At 42.6% G+C, this 23,330-nt stretch overlaps 1 protein-coding gene and 1 pseudogene across 1 annotated transcript in view; one reads left to right on the forward strand and one right to left on the reverse strand.

The window, feature by feature from the left end:
• The window catches only part of LOC121438319 (NXPE family member 4-like), a 246,656-nt gene that overhangs the window by 112,856 nt on the left and 110,470 nt on the right, over positions 1-23,330 (forward strand). The window lies entirely within an intron of this gene.
• On the reverse strand, positions 15,388-16,103 carry LOC121438221 (annotated as a pseudogene).

Here is a 23,330-nt window from a genome sequence, read left to right on the forward strand (position 1 = left end):
TGCTTACAGTTTCAAGGATTTAGTCCATTATCATTATGGCAGGGAGTACGGCAACAGGCAGGAAGACAGGATCTGGAGCAGTAACTGAGAGCTATATCCTGATCTATGGGCAGGTGAGCAGAGAGAGAGACTGGGGCTCACTTGGGCTTTACCCCCAATGACACACCTTCCCCAACTAGGCCACACCTCCTATCCTTCTCAAATAGTACCACTCCCTGATGACTAAGCATTCAAATATATGAGTCTATGGGGGTCATTCTTATCCAAACCACCACAACTGCCCAACCTACCAACCCCATACTAACATGCTGGTTAATCTGCCTGAGGCTGCTATTGAGCACTGAAGAACAAGGTCCTTTTCCATGTCATTTAAGCCTTCAACATTTCTTACTTGCAGGAATTTGGGACTGATGCTATTGGTTACATGTATTTAAAGTGATCTTTATGCTTCCCGAACCCCATTCTGTGCTTTGCAAAGAAGGAAACTAAAAATAACAGAGGCCATTGACATCTCCTTCATCTAAGGTCTAGAGTTCCAAAGCTACATTCCTGCAAATAGAGTTATTTCACTGCCTGTTGTAGGACATATATCTGGGAAGATCACCAAGAAGTACACAGGTTGTTACACCTTCCTGTGACATTCATTCCATTGGTAAAGGCAGCATTCCATTTGGATAGAAGTACTGGCTACTGAACAACCATCCCCGTACATCAGTAGATAGAAATATGGTATGCTTGGGGGTCACATTTCAGAAAGCCAAAGCTATGATGCTCAGAATGAGGGAGAAACCTTTGACTATGGGATGTGAATGAGAGCCTTTAAAGACCAAGAATATCAGTTTTCCTCTTCATTTGACTGATTTGATTTCCCATAACCACACTACTGGGGTGTGCATGAGTTTGCCCCCATTGTAGAGGAATCATGCCTCATGGAAGGAGTCATCTGTCAGGCTGGGGTCTGTATCCAGGCCAGCATGGCGGAAGTTGGGAGTCTTTTCAGAAAAACAGACAGGCTCCTTAGTAGAGGTGCAGGCAAACAGACATGAGTAAGTAGATACAGATAGGTGAAAGACAGACAACAGACACACCGAAGACAGATAAATACAAGAGCCGTGCGTGGTGGCGCACGCCTTTAATCCCAGCACTTAGGAGGCAGAGGCAGGTAGATCTCTGGGAGTTTTGAGGGCATCCTTGTCTACAGAGTGAGTTCCAGAACAGTCAAGTCTGTTACTCAGAGAAACTGTGTCTTGAAAAAACCCACAATAATAGATAGGTAGATAGATGGATGGATGGATGGATAGATGATAGATAGATAGATAGATAGATAGATAGATAGATAGATAGATAGATAGATCTGCAAAAGCAGTGTTGTTATAGAATGGCATTTGATTTCCAGGCCATGACTTAAGATACTGAAATGTGGTTCTTCTGGCAGAGAAAGAAGCACACATCCAGGATGTGCAGACTACATGGGTACTTATTGATTTATCAAGCCGAGTTTATACTAAAAATAGAGGAAAAAGAAGAGATATCCAGAAATGAATCAAGACAGCATCTATGGCAAGAGAAGAAAAACAATGTTGTAAGGAATGTTTAGGAGATTACAGAGAGCAGTGGGAGAAATTCTGGAAATACACACAGCCTTAAACAGTCCCAACACAAGTTCCTGCTAAGGGGCAGAAACAGATTCTTATCCACATGCAAAAAATGCTGCTGTTTCTCCTATATTAAGAAAATACTCTTAATGTGGAGTATAATCCCCTATCTCCATCCTCATTTGATATCGTAGTCCATCTGTTGATCAAAACCACTTAAGAAAGTCACCAGTTCCATTCAGGCAGGCTCACAGCACACTCAGCTTGCCAGAACACCAACAACCTCCTTGTCACGAAAGACTCTTAAGTCGGATCTCAATGTACTTAGCGTGGAGCAAACATCCAGACACATGAAATGCTACAGCCCTGCTGCTTGTTTAAAACTTAAAGTGTTTATAGATGGCCACATTTCTGAATCCCCTGAGAGACTTCTCCAAACACAGCTGATGTGGGATTCCCTCTGTATGCTGTGAATACCACTGGTGAGTACAGAAACTGCCTTGGCCTCTTGATAGGGCAGAATAGAACTAGATGGAGAAACTATACTGAATGCTGGGAGAAAGAAGGTGGAGTCAGGAGAAGCCATGTAGCCCTGCAGGAGATAGATGCAAGAACTTTACCCAGTAAGCCACAGCCTCATGGTGATACACAGATTAATAGAGATGAGTTAAATTAAGATATAAGAGTTAGCCAGAAATATGCTTAAGATATTGGCCAAACAGTCTTGCAAATAATATGGCTTCTGAGTGGTTATTTTAGGGCTGAGCAGCTAGGAACAAACAGCCCCCTACTACACATAGCCATTTTCTGAAGTCTGTTTCCCACCTTCATATACCGCATAAATTAAAGAATTAATCATGGCTGTTGCGGGCAGGCAGGGGTATGTTTCCTTTCCAGAAAGTAGGCCAGTTTTCTTTCTCATTGGTCACTGATGTGCCCGCCCAGTCCCCCGGGAAGTCACACCGGAAGAGCACCACATACAGCTCTAAAGATATTTGTTGTACCCACCTTGGAGACTTCTCAGGTGTCCTCCATGCTCCCAGAATGCCACCAGTGCCATCATGGCTCTCCGATGTCAGTCTTAGATCCTGGTTCTAATAGACCCTAGCCTGTGTAACCCATGTCCCTGGTGATGCTGGTATTCAAGTGAACACTTGTTTAAAGCTCATTTTCCCCTACCCAAAGCTCTAACTTGGTGCTGCTGTGGCTGATCCCCATGTCCATTTCAGTAGCCATGTAGGACTGTAGCCTCCTTGAACTCCGAGAGGCAGAGAAAATGGGTAGCCGTAGTCATGGACAGGCCTTTCGAGGCAATTTGAGGTCAGGGATACCCAGATGTGTGTGACTGTCAAAAGCTGCCTCCATTTAACTGCATAGGTTCATCAAAAGCTCCAAATACCCTCCTTTTCACATGAATTAACAGGAATTTTAATAATAAAAATTAGAACGCTCAGTATATATTTTGCTCCCTATTTGATAAAAACTAATTCATTAGAACACTGTAATTAGTCTTCTCCCCATCTTTACAGATACAACAATGGGGGCACAGCTAAGGAATTTAAAAGCTGGGTGTCAGAAATGAGACTAAAACTCAGTTGGGCTGCCGCACAGCCAGTTCTCCTGACCACCCCAGTACTCCGCCGCTTGCTTGGCTGGAGGGTTTATATCTACCAATTACACATGACATTCCAGACTGACTGTCCTGATTCAGTTGATAATAAAGATTCTTTAATATACAAAATCTCAGTAATATCAGAGCTAAAGGACTGGAAAAGATAGAACATTTTTAACGTAATTGCGTTTCAACAGAAGCTGAGGGAATCTGGCATCTGATAAGTATTACTGATGTAAATTTGACACCCTAAGTCATCAGTGACTGTGAAGTTAGCAGAGAATTTTTGCACGTTTGATTTTGTTCTCTTTATCATGGCATAGCTTGGACAGGGCTATCATTTAGATAGGGGTAACCCTTCAAATAAGCAATTTCTAAAGATTAGCGAGTGATTTGACTATTGCTGCAAAGATTTAATGAGTCATGTGCACCAAAGTGATGTCATGTGACATAATTAGAGTATAGCCCGCTGAGCACATGAGAAAATGAAGAGGAGCTTGGGATGTAGCTCAGTGGGCAAAGCATGTGCTAAGTATGCATGTGGGCAGAGCATGTGCTAAGTATGCGTGTGGCCCTAGCTTCACTCTGAGTGGTTATGTTATAGACTTTAACATAAATAGAAAGAGATTATAACATAGAACGCGTTATAGACTTTAACATTAGTATTTTACTATGCTGATAATGTTTTGAATATCACTTCATCTTTTACTAGAATTTGACTCAACCTTAAAAGGGTTTCAATTACTGCCAATGTACCAGTCTCTTGCCCTTCGTAGCTCACCAGTGCACCCTCTCTGGTTTTTGTTGTTGCTGTTGTTTTGTTTTATTTTGCTAATTATTCTTCCCTCGTCTCCAAAGTGCAGTGTGTTCTAAGATCAATACTGGGACCTCTTTTCTTTTTTATCTGATCTCTCTTGATTGTCTCATACAATACCATGGCTAAGTCTATACATACATTAGATACTTAAAAATGTGTGTCTTTGGGTTTACCTTTTTCTGGACACCAAATGAGTGTGTGTAAAAGATTCCTGTCTTCACTTAGTTGTCTTAAACTTATATTTAAAATTTAACTTTTAAAAAGTGTGTGTGTGTGTGTGTGTGTGTGTGTGTGTCTGAGTCTATCTATATGCACCATGTGAGTGCAGAAGCTTTTGTGTCAGATCTCCTGGAACTGAAGTTATAGATAGTTATGGGCTATGCAACATGGATGCCTGGAACAAAACCCATGTCCTCTGCAAGAGCAATATGTTCTCGCCAACTTCTATCACTAAACTTTTGCTCTTCTCCAGACTCACACAATCTTTCTCACCTAAGAAAATGGTGTTCTCTCCATCTGGCTATTCTAACGGTAAACCTTTGAGTCATTCTGGATCCTTCCATCGCATCTCTTATCCAATCTATAAGTTAATCTCCTACAATCTGCTTTCATACTAAAATCCTGACCACGTCTTATCATCTCATTATTTTCACGTGGATTTTAGTGTTTGATTAATGCTCCCCTCTCTGCATCACTGATTCTTAAGCACTAGCTTCTTTAAAATATGAAGCACCCCAATAAAACCTGCAAGGCAAGCTGCTTCAGTGTCTACTGTCAAACTCAAAGATATCATAGCACCCCCAGCACCTCCCAGCCACCTCCTGGCGGTCACTCCTCTCACTCCTCCCCAGAAGGGTCTCCCTCCTTCACTTGGCTTCAACTGTGCTGATACCCTTTTGCCCCATGTATATGGCAGTCACAAGGCTGTCTCGGGAGCTTTCATTGTATTTCATCTGACCAATGCTGCTCCCTCATAAATCTACCTGACTCCCTCCCTCACCCCTTTAGTTCTTTGCTCAAACCTCACTTCTTCAGTTTCCCACGGCTGCTGTAACCAGACAGGCAAAGCTTTGTCTTAAAATGATGTGTATTTATTATCTTATAGTTCTGTAGCTGAGGGATTTCAGGAGTCAAACATCGAAAGAGACACTGCATTCCTTTGGTGGTCATTGCTTTGCCTTTCTAGAGGACTCTCCTATTGCTTCACTCCAGGTCCTTTGCTCTGCTCCTAAAGCTGGTGCCATGACATCTTCAAATGTTCTTTTATTATCAGGTTCCACATTCACACTTCTATTTCTGAATCTGACTCTGTTGTTATCCTATGTAACTACACTGGGCCCACCTGAATGACAGATAATCCCATTTCATGGAGTCTCATCTGGTCACCTGTTCAAAGGCTCATTTTCCACGTAAGGTAACATAGTGTCTCCGTTAGGGTTCCTATTGCTGTGAAGAGACGCCATGACCATGGCAACTCTTACAAAGGGAAGCATTTAATTGGGGCTTCTTACAGTTTCAGACATTTAGTCCATTATGGTCATGGTGGGAAGTTGTCGGAGACGGGCTTTGACAAAAATACCACTTACTAGGGTAGGGGCATGGGGATTAGAAGTAAAAAGAACGTAGACGTGAGTGAAAATAATAAAACAGAAACATAGGATAATACCGGGAAGGAGTTCCAGTGAATACTGAAATCACCCACATTTAATTTTCATTTGCTTAAAATACCCCTGACCCCAAAATGTAGGAGTAAGATAAAAAAAAACTCATTAACATGATACAAGGAAATGAACATACCAGTTGAAGGTTGCTTATTACATTCTTAGTTAAAGATTTTTTTGCTAGAACAAAATAAGCCATGCTTACACCCTGGACCAAAACATTCTGTAGGCAAACCACTCCCTGGGTAGAACTCATTGTTATTTCCCCCAAGGGAGTAGGAACCTAGTTGGATTCTTAGACTTTTGTTTGAGGTAGAAACAGATCTACTTCTCTATTCCTAAAATACAAGGTCTGGATATTAGCCACACCTGTTGACAATAACCTTGAGAGAGCAAAACTCTAGGTGGGACCTTTGTTTGAGGTTGAAACAGACAATAACCCTGAAGGAATGAATAGAATTAAGTTCCAACTCTCTGACCTTCAAATAAGGTGGAAATCGGCTCACATTTTTTGGGCCTCCACAGGAAGTGTGACAGCAAGCAGGCAGACATGATGCTGGAGAAGGAGCTGAGAGTTCTATGTCCAATCAGCAGGCAGCAGGAAGTGGATGAAGTTAGACTTCTTGAGCAGTTGAGACCTCAAAACCCATCCCCTAGTGACGCACTTTCTACAACAAAGTCACACCTACTCCAACAAGACCATACCTCCTAATAATACCACTCCCTCTGAGCCTGTAGGGGGCATTTTCTTTCAAACCACCATACATAGACAGTTACGGGTTCTAGGAATAAAGACATGGACATGTAGGGGATTGCCATTCAGCACACCACAGTGAACTAGTTAATAGGCATTTTCAAGTGAAATAGTTAAGTTTATGAATCCTATTCCCTTGCCTGAATCATGTTGTTTCTGCTTTAATTTTCCTTTATGACATTTATCACCATCTCACACATTACAGATCTAGAGTGTATCTGTTTAAGGGTAAGTGGGCTTTTATTTACTACTATGTATAATCTGTAGCTTATACAAGACCAGCTAGAACATAATAAGTACTCAATAAATGTCTGTTGAATAAGTAGAAAAGACACTTCATAAATAATATCATATGGTAGACTGAGACCTATAACTGGAATCTGCTAATAAAACGTTCATGGAGAGGAAGATATCACGAAAGCTTATCAAAATCTTGTCTCCATAACGGTTCTTGAAAGACTATACTTTTAACACCTTTGTGGTTAGTTGGGATCATGCAACTAATTCTGACCACTGAAATATGGCTAAAAAAGGATCCATGTAAAGTCTAATCTGCAGCAATAAAAAGACTTTTCTTTCTCCTCCACACTGAAACAACCAGGGATAGAAAATTTCAGGTGACAAGGTGGCAGATGGCAACATTTTAAAAATTATTTCTTCATTTTATTTTATGTGTATTTTGCCTGAGTGTATATATGTGCATCATGTGTGTACTTGGTACCTATGGAAGCCAGAAAGAGAGTATCAGATCCCATGGAACTGAAGTTACAGGTGGTTGTGAGCATGTGGGTGTTGGGAATTGATCCTGGGTCACTACAAGAGCAACAAGTATTCTACTCTTAACCACTGAGCCACCTCTCCAGTCTCAATAGCTTGTGATAGCTTGAGTCACTAAGAGGAGTGTCTATGTAAAGTAGAGCCTTCACTCCATTCCCACCAGCAGAGCAAGACAAGGAATAAAATCAACAAATCAGCTTCTGTTGCCGTAAGGTGCTGAAAGTGGGTTGGGGATGTGTATCAGGCAATAGAGAGCTTGCCTAGAATGCAGACAGCCATGAGTTTGACACCAAACTCCACATAAACCAAACAAGGCAGTGCATGCCTGTAATCCTAGCACTCAGGAGACAGAGGTGGCACAATGGTGAATGCAATGTCATCCTCAGCTACATAGCCAGTTCGAGGCTTGTAGCTTGAACATAGACCACGATCAACTCCTGAGACACTTTCTCAGAAGCAATCAGTTGTCCACATGAGAGATAATTGATCCCAGGATGGACTCCATTACTCGTACTACAAAAGTGCACCTTTGATTTTATTGTGAAGATTAAAAAAGAAATAAGCCAATTTAAAACAAACTCTGGATTGTCTGTTATCAGAATATAATTAGTCTATTCTGATTAATGCAGCTCACATTACGAAAAATTGGATGCTCTTGCAAAACACAACCTAAAATGCATGCTGCCGACTTTGCAGATGGCCATTGGCAAGGAAACTAATATCCGAAGCTAGAAAGGTTACAATGCATGTGTCATATGGTGACCCAGTATTTAGCAAAACTGTCACTCATGTAACTTAGGAAGTAGATTGTTGTGTGAGCGAGACAAAAGCTCAAGGGAAAAACAAGATGTTAGAGGGTTTGCTTTGTGGTATTTGTCATGTTTGGCTCAGTCTTAGAAGAAATAAGCCCAGGGAAGAATTTCACAATTTCAAAGCAGAAATGAAAGGAAGTGAAGATGTGTAAGGATTGACTCTTTGCAGAACGGAAAAAGCCAATTGCTTCTATACCCCCAAATAGTAAAATTTAAGTCTGAAAGCAATTTTAAGGCAGATGCCAATAAAATCTCTCAGCAGATTATATTACCTAAGGGCAGGGATCAAATTAAGGATATATTGCACAGTAAATCTTTTTCAATTGTATGAAATTACTCATGGCAGATATTAAGGGCAAAATTTGTCTGCAAAAGTGTGGTAGCCTGGAGAAAGAAACTGTGAGACTGAAAATGCGAAGACACACACCAGATAGGAGAAATTTGTCTCAAAAAAAGCTGTGAGCCTTCTCTTTTTCTTCTCTTCCTTTCCCTTCATGGAGAGAGTAATATTATGCCATGAGGCAGGTAGAAGGAGAATCTCTGTACCTGGTACAAGAGTTGGGGAACCTCAGTGTCCCCAGAGGAAGGAGATGGAACCTGAGCTGAATCAGGAGGGCTTCTGTTTTAGACAGCTGCCTATATTCCTGCTGAGATGTGGGGAGGAGGTGGTCCATAGGATGGATGCTGAGATCCCTGGGTAAGTGATGTTAGAACCAGAGGATGGGGAAGAGAGACTGCTCCACATGAGTGAATTAGCTGGTGGGTTGTCAGAGAAAATACACATGAAAAACACAACCCAGGATGGAAAGTCAGAGCCCATGTGTACCGAGAAGAACATCTGTGGTAAAATGAGGTAGGATCTGGGCACAGGGTGACCGAGGCTGGGAAGGATGAAGAAGCTAACCATGTACAGGGTGCCTTATCGCAGAGCCCGGTAGATGGACAGCAGTGGTGACAGTAACCAGGCAAGTGAGAAAGGGGTCTCACAGTGGTGGCTCATGAGCAAGAAGAGGGGAGCATCCGCAGCACCCGTGCAGACTGGAGAGGAGTTTGGTTAAAGATAGCAAGGAAAGGGACTGGTAAGGTGGTCCAGCTGGTAAAGTGCTTGCCTTGCAAGCAGGAGAACCTAAATTCAAGCTCTCAGAAACAGAAGGAAGGCATGGTAGAGCACACCTGCAATCCCAGAGCGAGGGAGGCAGAAGCAAGCAGATCCCTGGGGCTTCCGGGCCAGTCCACCCAGTCTAATCGCGACTTCCTGGCCTGTGAGAGACTCTGCCTTAAAAACATCGTGGTAGATATGGTTCCTGGGGAGCAATACCAAAGACTTCTGTCCTCCACAGGCATGTTCACTCACATGTACCTGCACACAGATGGTACACACAATGAACACGAGTAGTGAGTAGGGTGATCAGTCATGTAGAGAAGAAGCAGCAGCAATGGATGGTAGTGACAGAGCTCTGTGATGCATCCATATGAACTTATGAATATATATATATATATACATTCCTTATGTATTCATATATAAACTCGATACACATACACACCTATGCACATATACATATGTATACACTGTTCTGAGAGAGAGCCTGGGGACAGCAGTATTCAAGTAGTAATGGACATACCAAGCATCTAGATCATAGCCCCTAAGTACATAATACTAAAGTTATATGACATGTGTGTGCATACGTATGTGGAGACTAGAGGATGTCAGGTATTATTCTCAGGGTTTTTTTTTGGAGAGAGTGGTTTGGTGTGTGTGTATGTATATGTATCTGTTTTTAAATTTTTATTATTCTATTTTATGTGTATGGGTGTTGTACACTACTGTGTGTGCCTGGTGTCCTCAGAGGCCAGAAGACTGTGATCTGTCACCTGAAACTAGAGTTATAAGTTGTGAGCTTCTGGGAGCTACTAAGAATTGAACCTGGGTCCTCGAGAAGAGCAGCCAGTGCTCTTAACTGCTGAGCCCCCTCTCCAGCTCCTGTTTGCTTTAATTAAAGGTCTAGACATCCAACCCAAGTCTCCCTGCTTGCACAGCCAGTGCCTTACAGATGGAGCCATCTCTCCAGCCCTATTACCTGCTTTTCATATCTAATTTTAGAGTTATCCCTTTCCATAAAATCTAGAGGTCACAAAATTGACATTTTTAATTCATACTTACAAGATGTGAGAACTCCCCCACAGGACTGTGCAAAAAAAAAAAAAAAGAAGAAGCATGGCTTACATGGAACTGCATGATTAAAATTTAAATACATTCTTAAACCTTATTTAATTTAATGTACATAGAATAAATCTATAAATAATTATGGCACAGTAATTTTATTATTCTGCTTCAAATTCTTATGAATATTTATTTGTAGAGAAAGGGTAACTTTCGAAAGCTATCCACCTAACACAATTTCTCTTCATTTTATGAAAACTGCTCATTTGTACTCATTTATTTAGCTATTTTGAACTTGTAAATTATTCTATGCACCAAGTGAACAGCTTTCATAATAATTGCTGTTCCAGTTCATAATTATAATAATAAATATTCCTTTGCATTTTTAATAGACTGAGAATTTTCATATATAAGACATGTTTAGAGAAGCAAGGTCTGGGAGCGCAGGCTTTCAATCCTAGCACTCAGGCTGAGGCAGAAGGATTGTGAGTTTGAGGCGGCTTGAGCTCCATAGTGGGTTCCAAGCCAACCTGGACTATACTCTGAGCCTGATGCAAAAACAAAACAAAACACCAACAAAATCCAACCAAACGTGCAAAGGGATCCGAGGACAAAAAGGGAAGCAGAATCATAGAAAAGTGGGGAGAGGCACCCCTTTTATTCATTTTGGTAAATAATATTTATGCTTGTTGAATAGAAATTTGGTCCGAAATATTTGCCCATACAGCATATTTTAAAATTAATGAGCGATAGAGGAAGGGTCACCATTGAGACCCCTCTTACAGCTGTTGCCTATTGATTTCTTCTGCCTCAATCAAGACACATAAGCCACCTGAGGCTCATCCATGAAAGTAGACAGTGCTGTCTACGTTAATAAGTGTAAAAAGTGCATAGACATTTTACAAATTCTTGAGGTCTGCACAGAACAAATTGATTTAAAATACTCTTCTTGATTAACATCTTCATTTTGATCTATTTTGATCATTCTCTCACTCTTCCATGTGGTCTGTTACTGTTTTAACCACAACGACACATGGTATTTTAAAAACTAATACTAACAGGTATAGTTATGACCTCTGTTTCACCATCAGAACACCGAAATTCATAGTTAAGAGAGGGCAGACCTGTTTCCTTATCTAAAGAAACTTAGTACACATACTGATGAAATCCAATTTGAGGATCGACAATTTGAGGATCCTCTAGCAGCCCTTCCCCCTCAGATATCAGGCCTCTCCCCACCCACCCCTGCTTCCTAGTTGATAAGCTAGGCTTGCTAAGAGCTTGCAGCCCTCAGAGTTGAGTCTTCCCCTTCCCTCTTGCAGCCTCCAGAGCCAAGGTAGCCTTGAGTTACGCTGGTAGCTCACATGGTCCTGTCCTTTGAGACACAATCTCATAGTTGCCTACAACTATGGTGTATTAATTCTCCAGATAACTCATGGGACCAACAGACAAGAAGTCTGTGTTTGAGGTTTATTCCATTGTAACATTAGCAAGACTGTGGGAGGAAGTCTTTCCACTGTCAGCTTGCCACAACAGCATCCATTGTAGATAAAAGCATCTTTATGGGAGTCTGGGAGGCCAAGCAAGAGCTCCAGGACACTGTTGGAGCAAAGAATCTGGCAATGAACTCACTGAAGAAACTTGAGGGGCTTTACTTCACCCGTCAGCTTTTCCTCAGACAGCACAGACAGCTGAGCAATGTTTGACTAGCCCAGGGGTGTAGGTCCAAGAGGTCCGAGTCTTCCTCACCCAATACTGTGTACTGTACTGGAACAAGTGTTTGAAACAGGCTGAGAGCAGGGGAGAAGGCAACTGGGCTGGGAATCTACTTCTGTTGCAGTGTTACACCATGTTCCCCAGGGAATAGATAATGTCTATTCAAATAAAAGATTATGAGTCCTGAATTACTCAGTTAAGTCTATTTTCTTTTTCTTTTTCTCATCCAGAGAATGAAAATAAGGGTAGAAACTGCCTCCTGCATTGTTTAGCATCAGGACAGGGACCACTCACAGAGAGTGTTCAGCAGATTGACTTACCCTCTGTAACAACCAAGTGTTGAGGTCTGGGCTAATCCAAGGCTTCCCTACAACCCTTAAGTATGGAGAAGAATCATAGCTCCTTCTCAAAGGAGCATGCTTGACTGATCCACTAACAGCCTGGGGCCAGGGCCTTGGGAGCTTTTCCCTGAGGCCCTGACGGAGATGGAGCACAGCTGCTTCTCAAAACCAGGTATATGCTTGACCAAGCCAGTAATGGCCTGGTGCCAGGGCCTTGGCACTGCAAACTTCAGATTATGAGAACCCAACCCTTCCCACCACACGGGGCTATGGTTAGCAGTCCCAAGCCCACTATGTAATGCTCTCTCTCTCTCTCGAGATACCTGTTTCCCTCTGTGCAATGTTGTTTTATTAGCTCACCGATATCACCCCATTGTATACTTTCTGCTGACCTTGGCTTGCTTCTTCCCTGAAAATACAATACAAGGTGCTGTACTTCTTAATAAACTTGCTTGGCATATGATATGGTTTATGCAAGACCTCCCAGTCTCAAATTTATCTGTCTCCTCATCATCAATCTCCTGGCCCTTTTCTTTCAGGACCCTATTACTGAAGAATGACCTGCTGGTCCAGGTTGTCTAGAATATTTATACATTGTATCTTAAACTGATTTTTAATGCCTTATTAAAACTATTTTAATCTTGGCTACAAAAATGTGTTGCAATATTTCTTTCTCAGGTAACTCTTTCATTGTTAATACCAGTTAGTGTCCCAAAGACATTTCTACCTCATTCTCTGTGAAGGAGATTTGAAGCCTTAGTCAATATTGAAGAAGACAGGCTTAAGCAGCAGCTGATGCCCGTGGAGAAGGGATTGGGGTATCACTAACATCAGTAGAGATGAGTTCAGGGTATTAGCTGATATTAGCACTGAAAGAACTGGTTTAAAGGAAAACAGAGTGCTAAAATTCTAGGGCAAAGATTGAAATTGGACTATTGTCAGAACACAGAAAATAAGAGAAATCCAATTGTATAAAGGAAGAAACAAGTTTTACAACGTGTGTGTGTGTGTGTGTGTGGTGTGTATGTGTGCGTGTGTGTTCTAGGAAGGAGTGCAAAAGTCAGAGAAATCAATACTTTATAAATTGCTAGCACTCAGAGGTTGGCAGGTTATCACTTGCAGAGAAAGGACGCAGTAAGCAGGTTTTAGAAGCCTTCTGTCCAGCAGCACCACAAATAGGCCAATGGTGCCCATGGAGCAATGCTCAGCTCAAATTTCAGTAGATAGAAACAGTGTTTCAAACAAAGGCGTTGGCCTGTGTGCTGCCTAATTTCCTCTTCTGGAAGCTCTCCCCATAAATGCCTGCTACATGTTTTTCCACTACGTTGGGTAAAGTATTTGCCGTTGTGCATGAGAATGATGATGAAAATGAGGACGATAATGACGAGGACAATAAGGAAGATGGTGGTGGTGATAATAAAGAAGTTAATGATGGTGGTGATGGTGATGATGATCACTTAATTACTGACATCCATAATATCTGCTGTTCCCCAAGTATCAACCCAAGACTTGTGCAATTGTTACCTCACCTCGGTCCTGTGTTATTGATGACCTGAGCCTCGATACTTTGCCACCGAGGGACCCATTCTCAGAGAGGTGATGTGGTCTGCCACATTCACATCACTACTAAGTAGATATGGGATACATAAACTTGACTTATGTGAGAGGAAAAAATAGTCATTGATACGATATCAGAAATTCTTCTGTAAAAAACATTGGGAGATTAAAGCTATTACTAAGGTGTAAATTTGAGAAGATCCAGCAGTAGAGAATAAAAAGATGAACCTCTTTGCTCTCAGAAATGCAGATCAGATTGTAAGACCTTTCAGAGGAGATTATTTTGAACATGCTGTATAACCTTACCCTGCATTCAGAAATACTAAGCAAAGGCCTCTAAGCACAAGAAGAGAAAGATTTTCAGTAGCTACTAGCAACTGATTGGGACAGGTGTCTTGTTTGTCAGGGAAGCCACTAAACTTACTGAATTAGCTAGATCATGAGGATACAAATAACACAGGATAGATATAACTAACTCTGTAGGCAAACTAGAGGTCATGAACTCTTATTACCACCTATTGGGAGCTATGGCTTTAAAGGGAAACAGTGTAGAAACTGGAATTTTTAATAGGTAAACAGTGTAGGAGAAAGTAAATCATTAGCCACATACCTAGTGTTGGCAAAAGTCTCTGGGTCTCTGAGACATGACCAATGACATTACCAGAGCAAGAAAGGAAGGGTGGTGTATTGTTCAATCATAAAACCCAGAGAAGCGGAAAACCTATGCCCCTGAAAATGTCAATTATCAAACACCTTGTGGAAGTTTCCATTTCCACAATCACTTGAGGTAGGATTGTTCCACTCCTTATCTCGTCACGAGCACTTTTTAAAAATAGACCAGGAAAATTAAATAGAATAGAGACATTCTTACATAAAACAAATACATAACCAAGAAACACCTGTCACAATGGAAATTCATACGCTGAACTCAACAGATTACTTAGAACAGAATTAAAAGAAAGAACAGAAAATTGGTTAGATAAGAAATGAGTACAGTATAGTGGGCAGTGCCGGCTATAAAGGTCTTACTGAGAAGCACGATTAATAAAAGTTCAGAGACAGAAATAAGGGTTCAACCTGAAGGTCAGAAAAGCAAAGCATCCAGCCCACTCACTCTTACCTCTTCCTCAGTCCAAAATGCGAATCCTTCCCCCAGCAATCTCAGAATGAGACTGTGACTGAGAGCTGTCTCTTCCCGTTGTATATTCCTCTCTAGTTCTGGGATTAAAAGAGTGCATCACTACCACCTGGTTTCTATGGCAACCTAGTGTGGCTCCTGGGATTAAAGGTGTGTGTCATGGCCTGGTCTGTAAGGCTGGCCAGTATGGCTGTTTTACTTTTCTGATCCTCAGGCAAGCTTTATTTATTAAAATACAAATGAAATGCCACTAACATAACTGATAGGCTTTATGTGAATGAGTTAAACCAAAGTAGCTAGCTAAGAATTTCTTGAGAGTGTAGAAACACAATTAACAGGAAAAGGGAAACTGATCTGGCTACTTTGAAATCTACCCAGTGGGAGAACCATAAAAGCAAAACAAAGATGTTACTCTTAGTTTTGTTGTTATTTCTAACAGACCTAATTCACTTTATTCTTCCTGTATGAAAACCCTTATGTGGTGGCCACATCTGGAGCCTGGGGTCAGAGGATATCACAAGATGGTCAGTGCATTCCTGATGAGACTTGGTGAACACAGTCTCTTTGCAGATTTTGGGGGTCAGGTAACTGTAGGTCTTAGAGACTGCATCAAAGGAAGCCTTGGCAAAGTTGTCCAGGGTGGCAGTGCAGCCCCTGGCTGATGTGTAGCAGTCATCAATGGCAGCCAGCAGCAGCAGTTTCTTGGGCACAGGAGCGGAGACAATGCCAGAGCCTCTGGGGACAGGAATGAGGCATACCAACCAGAGCCACAGTGGTGCCATCACTATGCATGGAACAGTGTGGGGCTTGCCAGTCTTGTTCTGCCAGGGACAATGGAAAGCTTGATGATGGCCCCTTGGATGGCAGTGGCTACCTCCTTTGAGCACTTAACACCAAGACCAATGTGACCATTGTAGTTCCTATTAGCAATGAAGGCCTTGAACCTGGCCCGCTGGTCAGCCTGTTTCTGCACTGACATGATCTTTAGAAGCTCATCCTTGGGGGATGTGCCCAGAAAAACATCAATAATCTCGGATTCCTTAATGGGCAGGGAGAACAGACAGATCTCCTCCAGGGACTTGATCTTCATGTCCTTAACCAGGCGGCCCAGCTTGGTGATGGGGATCCACCCCTTGTGGTCGGGTTTACCTCCAAGAGGGCCTCGACCACTGCTGGCCCCTAAAACAGCTGCAGAATTCTCCGAGGAAGCTGCTCCAGCCTCCTAATCCTGGGCCACCGGGTCCTCAAGCCCCTGCTGCTGCCCCCACTGTCTTCCTCCATTTGGTGTTGACCTGATGAAGAAGTACTCTTAGGTTTTTAGGAGAATATTTTCATGATTGGAGAAAGACTACTCTTCAGACTGAGCTGACACAATGAATCCTGGATGGGATAAAAGATGGGAATGAATCAAGATTAACACGCCCTGGGAGTTAGTCAGCTTTCTGTGGCTGTGACTAATGCTTGAGGTAAGATAAGGAGGAAAGATCTGTTTGGCTTACAGTTTCCGAGTCCTCGGCTGTGGTTGGTTGATCCGTTGGCCTGTGGTTGGTTGATCCGTTGGCCAGGCTTGGAGTGAAGTACAGTGTGCTGGGAGAAGCTGCTGGCCTCACTGAAGCTTGCAGGACATCCTTCCACCTCCTCCAAGGGTACACATGGGGTAACCTAACCTCAGTCCACTAAGCCAACCGGTAAAAGATCCTACCACTCACCAGCAGTGTCAGAAGCCTCCAGCACAGGGACCATGGGAAGATAAACTATCAAATCTTGAAACCTCGATGCTTGAAACCAAATCTAAATAGCACATCAGCGTGTGGATTAGGTTGCCAAGGGAGCACATTCAGATGCGAGCGAGACTTCTTGGGAGCTTCTCCTGGAATCGATGCCACTAAGAATGTAGGAGAAGGAGGACTGGGCAGGAAGAGAGGCTGCATGGTGGCCCCTCCAAGATGGAATCACCATTTAACAAAACTTTAAAACACACAATAGTGGTGGTATCACAAAATCTATCTTCATTGTGAGGCCGGGAACTGAGTGCTAGTAGGATAAGGAAATACTGATTGTGGGGGCTGCCTCATGTGGAGATTATTAGTAATGCTTTTGTCAAGATGCATTTAATTATGTAATTTCAAAGTTATTATTATGTATAAGTTGTATCTAAATAGAGTTTGCCAGAAAGAGGAACTCTGAAAAATAATAATAGGATAAACACACGACTCGGCCTAGGAAACCTGGTCAGTTTAGCAAGTGTTTCAGAGAATGAAGCGACCACGTGTTGACGGGTCTGCCATGGACCCCCTCTACCGTCCCATATGCTGTTGTAGTAAATGAAACAGAGACTCCATGTATCCCTCATGCAGCCGCATGGACCCCCTCTACCGTCCCATATGCTGTTGTAGTAAATGAAACAGAGACTCCATGTATCCCTCATCCAGCCGCCTGGACCCCCTCTACCGTCCCATATGCTGTTGTAGTAAATGAAACAGAGACTCCATGTATCCCTCATCCAGCCGCATGGACCCCTCTACCGTCCCATATGCTGTTGTAGTAAATGAAACAGAGACTCCATGTATCCCTCATCCAGCCGCATGGACCCCCTCTACCGTCCCATATGCTGTTGTAGTAAATGAAACAGAGACTCCATGTATCCCTCATCCAGCCGCATGGACCCCCTCTACCGTCCCATATGCTGTTGTAGTAAATGAAACAGAGACTCCATGTATCCCTCATCCAGCCGCATGGACCCCCTCTACCGTCCCATATGCTGTTGTAGTAAATGAAACAGAGACTCCATGTATCCCTCATCCAGCCGCATGGACCCCCTCTACCGTCCCATATGCTGTTGTAGTAAATGAAACAGAGACTCCATGTATCCCTCATCCAGCCGTGGTGATACATTTTATACACAGGATCCTGACAGGGAGACAATGTACCAGTCTTAACTCCATATTTGTCCAATTTCACTTGTACGTGTTTGTGTGTGTGTGTGCACATGTGTACTTTCAGTTATATAACTGAAAATGTGATTGTTTGCCTTTCTACTAAAACAATCTCTTGTCTATTCTCCATTTTAATAATTTTGCCATCTCAGGAGTATTATACAGATAAAACTATATCATTTGTGAGGTTTTAGATCTTCTGGGTTTGTTTGTTTTTTTTTTTAAAAAAAATCTGCATAATTCTATGGAGATTTCCCCAAGTTTCTGTGTAGTGGTACCTAGTCTGCTTTTATTACTCAGTTCTAACCTCTGGAATGGATGTTCAGCAGTGTGGTTATCCCTTCACCCATTGAAGAACATCTACAATTCTTCCAGTTCGGGGTTATTACCAATAAAGCTGATAAGAACTTTCATATATAGAGTTTTGTGGGAATATAGTTTCCTTTTTCTGAGCTGAATACCCGACCATACAATTGCCAGTGTGTATGCTTAACGGAATATTTGGCTTTGCAAGAAACCTCACGGGGCTGGGGAGATGGCTCAGTTGGTATAGTGCCTTCTCCACAAGGCATGAGGACATGGTATACTATACCTCAGCACTGGAGGGGTACACAAAGAAAGAAACTAATTGGCCAGCCAACCTAGTCGAATCAATGAGCATCTGGTTCAATGAGAGACCCTGTCTCAAAACTTAAAGGTGGAGAGTGATCAAGGAAAGACGCCAGACAACATCTGGCTTCTATATGTACACACACGTGTTCATATAAGAAGTGCTAATAAGTACATACAACACACACATACATACATACATACATACATACATACATACATACATACGTACACAAAAGAAAAAAGAAAAGAACAGGCCACCAAACTATTTTCCAGTTTCGATGAGTGGTGTGTAAGGCAATCCTCTCCAAAAGCCATCTCCCCCTCTGCCCCCATTTCCTCCCACTCTTCCTCTTTCTCAAGCTTCTCTTTATCAGTTTCAGCCATTCAGCCGTGCGGTGGTTTGTCCTTGCTGTTCTAACTTCCACTTCCCCACGGGCTAGCTGAGCATCAATCCGTGGGCTTCCTTACTACTAGCTGCACACCCATCTCTGTCCGTAGCTCTTGGGATTTTTAGTGGCATCAGTTGTTTTTATTTCTCTTTGTGTTTTTAGAAACAGGAAAGAGTGGATCCATTCCCACGGCAACAAAGATGTTCCCCGGGGAAAGAGTGACTCAGATATCAAGATGAGTAGATTTCAAATTATTCTGAATTATGGAAAGAAAAAGTATGCTCATAGTGCATGAAATAGAAAATACCAGCACAGAAATAGAAACTGTGTTCCAAATAGAAAATTTAGAGCTTAGTTTCATTAAAAAAAAAAAAAAGGCCACTGAACACAGGTTCTATTGGGATGACTCAGCAGGTGAAGGCGTTTGCCACAGAGCCAGACCACCTGAGTTCAAGCCCTACAGCCCACATGGTGGAAGGGGCAAACTGATTCCTGCAAGTTAGCCTCTAACTACCACACACAAGCCATGGCTTTCTCTCTCTCTCTCTCTCTCTCTCTCTCTCTCTCTCTCTCTCTCTCTCACACACACACACACACACACACACACACACACACACACACTAAATGTCTTATTTTGTTTGTTCTTTGTATGATACAGCAGTTTTATTATAGAGGTAATAGTAATTTTTAATTAAAGTGTAATTACATAATTTCTCCCCTTCCCTCTCCTCCCTCCAGAGCCCCCCATGTCCCCTGTCGTCAGTCAATACACTGTGCCTTCCATTCTCAAATTTATAGCCTTGCTTTCTTTGATTATTATTATTATTACATATATTTGAGATTCTGTCTCAAAAAACAAACATGGAGAGAAAAGAAAGGTATACAGTATGTAAATACAAGTTGCTGGTTCTGCTTTTGGGGTGTGTGTGTGTGTGTGTGTGTGTGTGTGTGTGTGTGTGTGTTTCAAGACTGGCCACTTTGTATTGGTTAACCACTCAGGGAACTCAGCCCTGGAAGAAGCTAATTCTCTCTCCCTCAGCAGTCATTGGTTGCCTATAGTTCTTTTTCCAGGAGTGTGACCTCATGAGATTTTCCCTCTTCCACATCAGTATGTCTGCTGATATTTCCATTCTTTGGGTCTTATTTAGACAGATATTTCTGGGAGAGACTATTTGACAGCAGACTTCCTGACCCTCTGGTTCTTACACTCTTTCTGCTTCTCTTTCTCAATGTTCCCTGAGCCATAAGTTCAGGAGCCATGATGTAGATGTCTCTACAGGGGTTGGGGTCCACAAGATCTGTTGACCTCTGCACTGTGTCAGGCTGTGGTTTCCTGCAAAGGTCTCCATTTCCTGTAAAGAGAAGCTTTTGGGATGTGATAGCTGCAGCTGTCTATGGGGATAAGGGTGAGACTTAGGATTTAGTTGGGTATTGTGCTGGTCTAGCGAAGTGACAGTAGCAGATTCTCTTCTAAGACCATGACCTTACTAGCCCCAGAAAGCTGGCTAGGTTTTTAATACCAGGCATAATTTCCCTCCTGTTCAGTGGGCCTCACATGCAATGATAGACTGAAGATAATGGAGATTTTTTTGAACTGATAGATAAACTGATAGACATCAATAAAACTAGATAAAAAGAGCTCCAGAAGAGGAATAGAGAGGATAAAGGAAATATCATCAGAAACACCTTATTGATTGGCTCAGTGGTTAAGAGCCTGTAGTGTTCTTGCAGAGGACCACACTTGAGTTCCAAACACCCACATCAGACAACTCACAGCTTCCTGGAACTCCAGCTCCAGAGGACCTGTCACTCCCTTCTGGCTTCCATGGGTGCCATGTGCATGCACTAAACCTCATACAGACACACGTGCATGCAGATGGCTAAAAACAAATAACGTAACTACCCTAGACACAGAGAAAGTCCTACATGTATAGATTTCAGAGACTTTACAGAGACTTGGGGAGGATACGTTTAAAGTAAACCTCTTGTGCATATGGTGGTACCCACGGGAAATGAGAGGGTGTGGGAAGCAGTCAGAAGAGAGAGATAATGGATGTAGCCAGTGAGCGGTGATTCAAATCCCAGTTGACTTCTTTCAGTATGGGAGCTGGAGAGTAGAGTAACAAGTGGTATCTGAGAATCTTTCGAGATGTTCTTTTAAAAAATGTATATTTCTTCCAAAAGGTATCTCTGAATGCAGTTCTCCGCACAGCTAAAATGCCTGTCCATGGAGGCAAAACTTTGTCAGGTAAAAGCAGCTAGGGATTTGCTGTTGGTGGACCTACCTTGAGAGAGGCAGTTGGTTGTAATTTTTATTGTTAGTTTTTTTCTAATCTGATCTTGAGGTCTTTCTGTCCAGAGTGACCATAAGCCAAGATATGGGCTCAATGGGCGAGCCTGTTGGGGGCAGAAAGAGGTGCCAATGAGCATCAGGTGAGAACCAAGGAGGCCTTGAATTTACACAACTGACTTACTGACGCATCTTAGAGAGGGTCCGGGTGCTGGTAGAGGAAACAGCTCCACCAGACAATAGGAAATGACGGGGGAAAGAAGGAAGAGTGTGTAGGACCATGGCTTTAAGATCCACACGTGTTATCCTTTGGGTCTCCTGCTAAGGGTGTGAGTTTGTTTAAAACTTTTGTGATTGGAGGGCCTACTAACATGACCATGATGTTGAGCTTTGTTTCATCATGGCCAACAGCTGTGTGCTGTGCTTGTGCTTGGTTTGGGATTAGCAAGATGAGGAACAAATAGGGAACTCAGAGCCCTGCTGGAGGTGATAGGATATGATTAGGGATTTCAACATCTCACGTCAGGTCTAAAATGGATGATACCCTGTGACTCACTTGTTGGAAAACTCTCTATATGACTATAAAGTTTGGAAATCCTGACTCCCAATGGGAACATGGTATTATATCCCAGGTTAAAATAGATGATTCTTTGCTGCCCATTCTAACTGTAAATTTTATGATTGCATGACAGCATTGAATTCAGTAAGGAAGTCTAGCTGTCTGAGCTAGATCTCCAACATAAATAGTGAATACAATATATATTTGTGAATCATGGGTTCAAGAAGCCTGCCTCTCTCTTAAAATACAATAAAATGGCAGAGAGCTGTACATTATACTCCCTGCTTCTCTACAAAACCTAGCACCATCACAGGCACCCAGGGGGCCGTTAGCTTTAAGAACACCAGGAAGGAAGAATTTCAGAAGACAATATTACTCAGAGGATACAATAAAGCTGTGGAGGCCACAGCAGTACCCCTCCAAGCTGCTCTGTAAGCATCACTTGTCAGTAATCATTAACCCAAAGACAAGGGTAGGCGAAGCAGAGGGACAGAAGGCAGACAGCCGCGTTCACAAGCGCGCACCGAGGACAATCACAAGCAACTTTTGTTTAAGGTCGGGTGCAATGTTAGATGGAAAGTTCCAGACTAACACACTCAAGGTTGTTTAAAATATGGCAATGAGAGGAAAAGAAAAAAAAACACAAAAAGACCCATATCTTCATTTGGTATGGTCCGCTGAGAGCTGGGCCTCTAGATATGACAAAGCATTGATCAAGTGGAGGGGGCAAAAGGTAATGAAAAAGTGATGAAAATCTGACAATGCTGTGTCCGAAAACAAATTCAGATAACACGCGCCCCAGGGCATGGCTCAGTGGGTACAGGTGCTTGCCTCCAAGCCTGTAACCAAGAGCCCAAGCTCAAGCCCAAGCTCTGCATGGTGGAAGGAGAATTGACACAAATGATTGCCATGGTGGCATGCAAGTAGACACGGTGCTGGAGAAGTAGCCAGGTATCCTACTTCTTGACGTGTAGGCAAGAGGAAGTGGTCTAAGACACTTGGCAGTATCTTTAGCATGTATGAGACCTCAAAGCCTGCCTTCACAGTGATACCTCCTCCTATGAGGCCACATCTACTCCAACAAACTCATACCTCTTAAGAGTGCTACTCCCTTTGGGGGCCATTTTCTTTAAACCACCACACCATCTAAGGCTCATAAAGACAGCAGAGATACCAAACGTAATAATACAAAGGTGAACTTCACCATGTGGGAGAGTTGTAGAATGGAAACTCCTCCTCTTTCCCTACAGCCACTCAGTGACTCCCTCCAGTGTCACTATGATCAATAAGTAGACAGAGGCATGGAATTGAATTTATAATGGACTAAATCAGGGACAAAGTCTGGGGTGGTAGCTGATGCCTGTAATCCAGGAGACTGCGGAAAGAGGATCAGAGAAAGTTCAAGGCCAGCCTGGGCCAGTGAGTTCAAGGCCATCGTGGGCTCTAAGTGAGACCCTGGCTCAAAACCATCAAAAGTAAAGATAGAACAGGATTGATTAGCACTTCAGAAGGCCTGGACAGACAAGGTATCCCTGCACAGTACCATTCTCCTGCATTTGAACTTATTTTTGTGATGAGGATATATCATTTACTTTATTGTAAA

Source organism: Microtus oregoni, unplaced genomic scaffold, assembly GCF_018167655.1.
Source record: "Microtus oregoni isolate MIOR12 unplaced genomic scaffold, Mior012 000055F_ref0000237, whole genome shotgun sequence".
Taxonomy (NCBI): Eukaryota; Metazoa; Chordata; class Mammalia; order Rodentia; family Cricetidae; genus Microtus; species Microtus oregoni.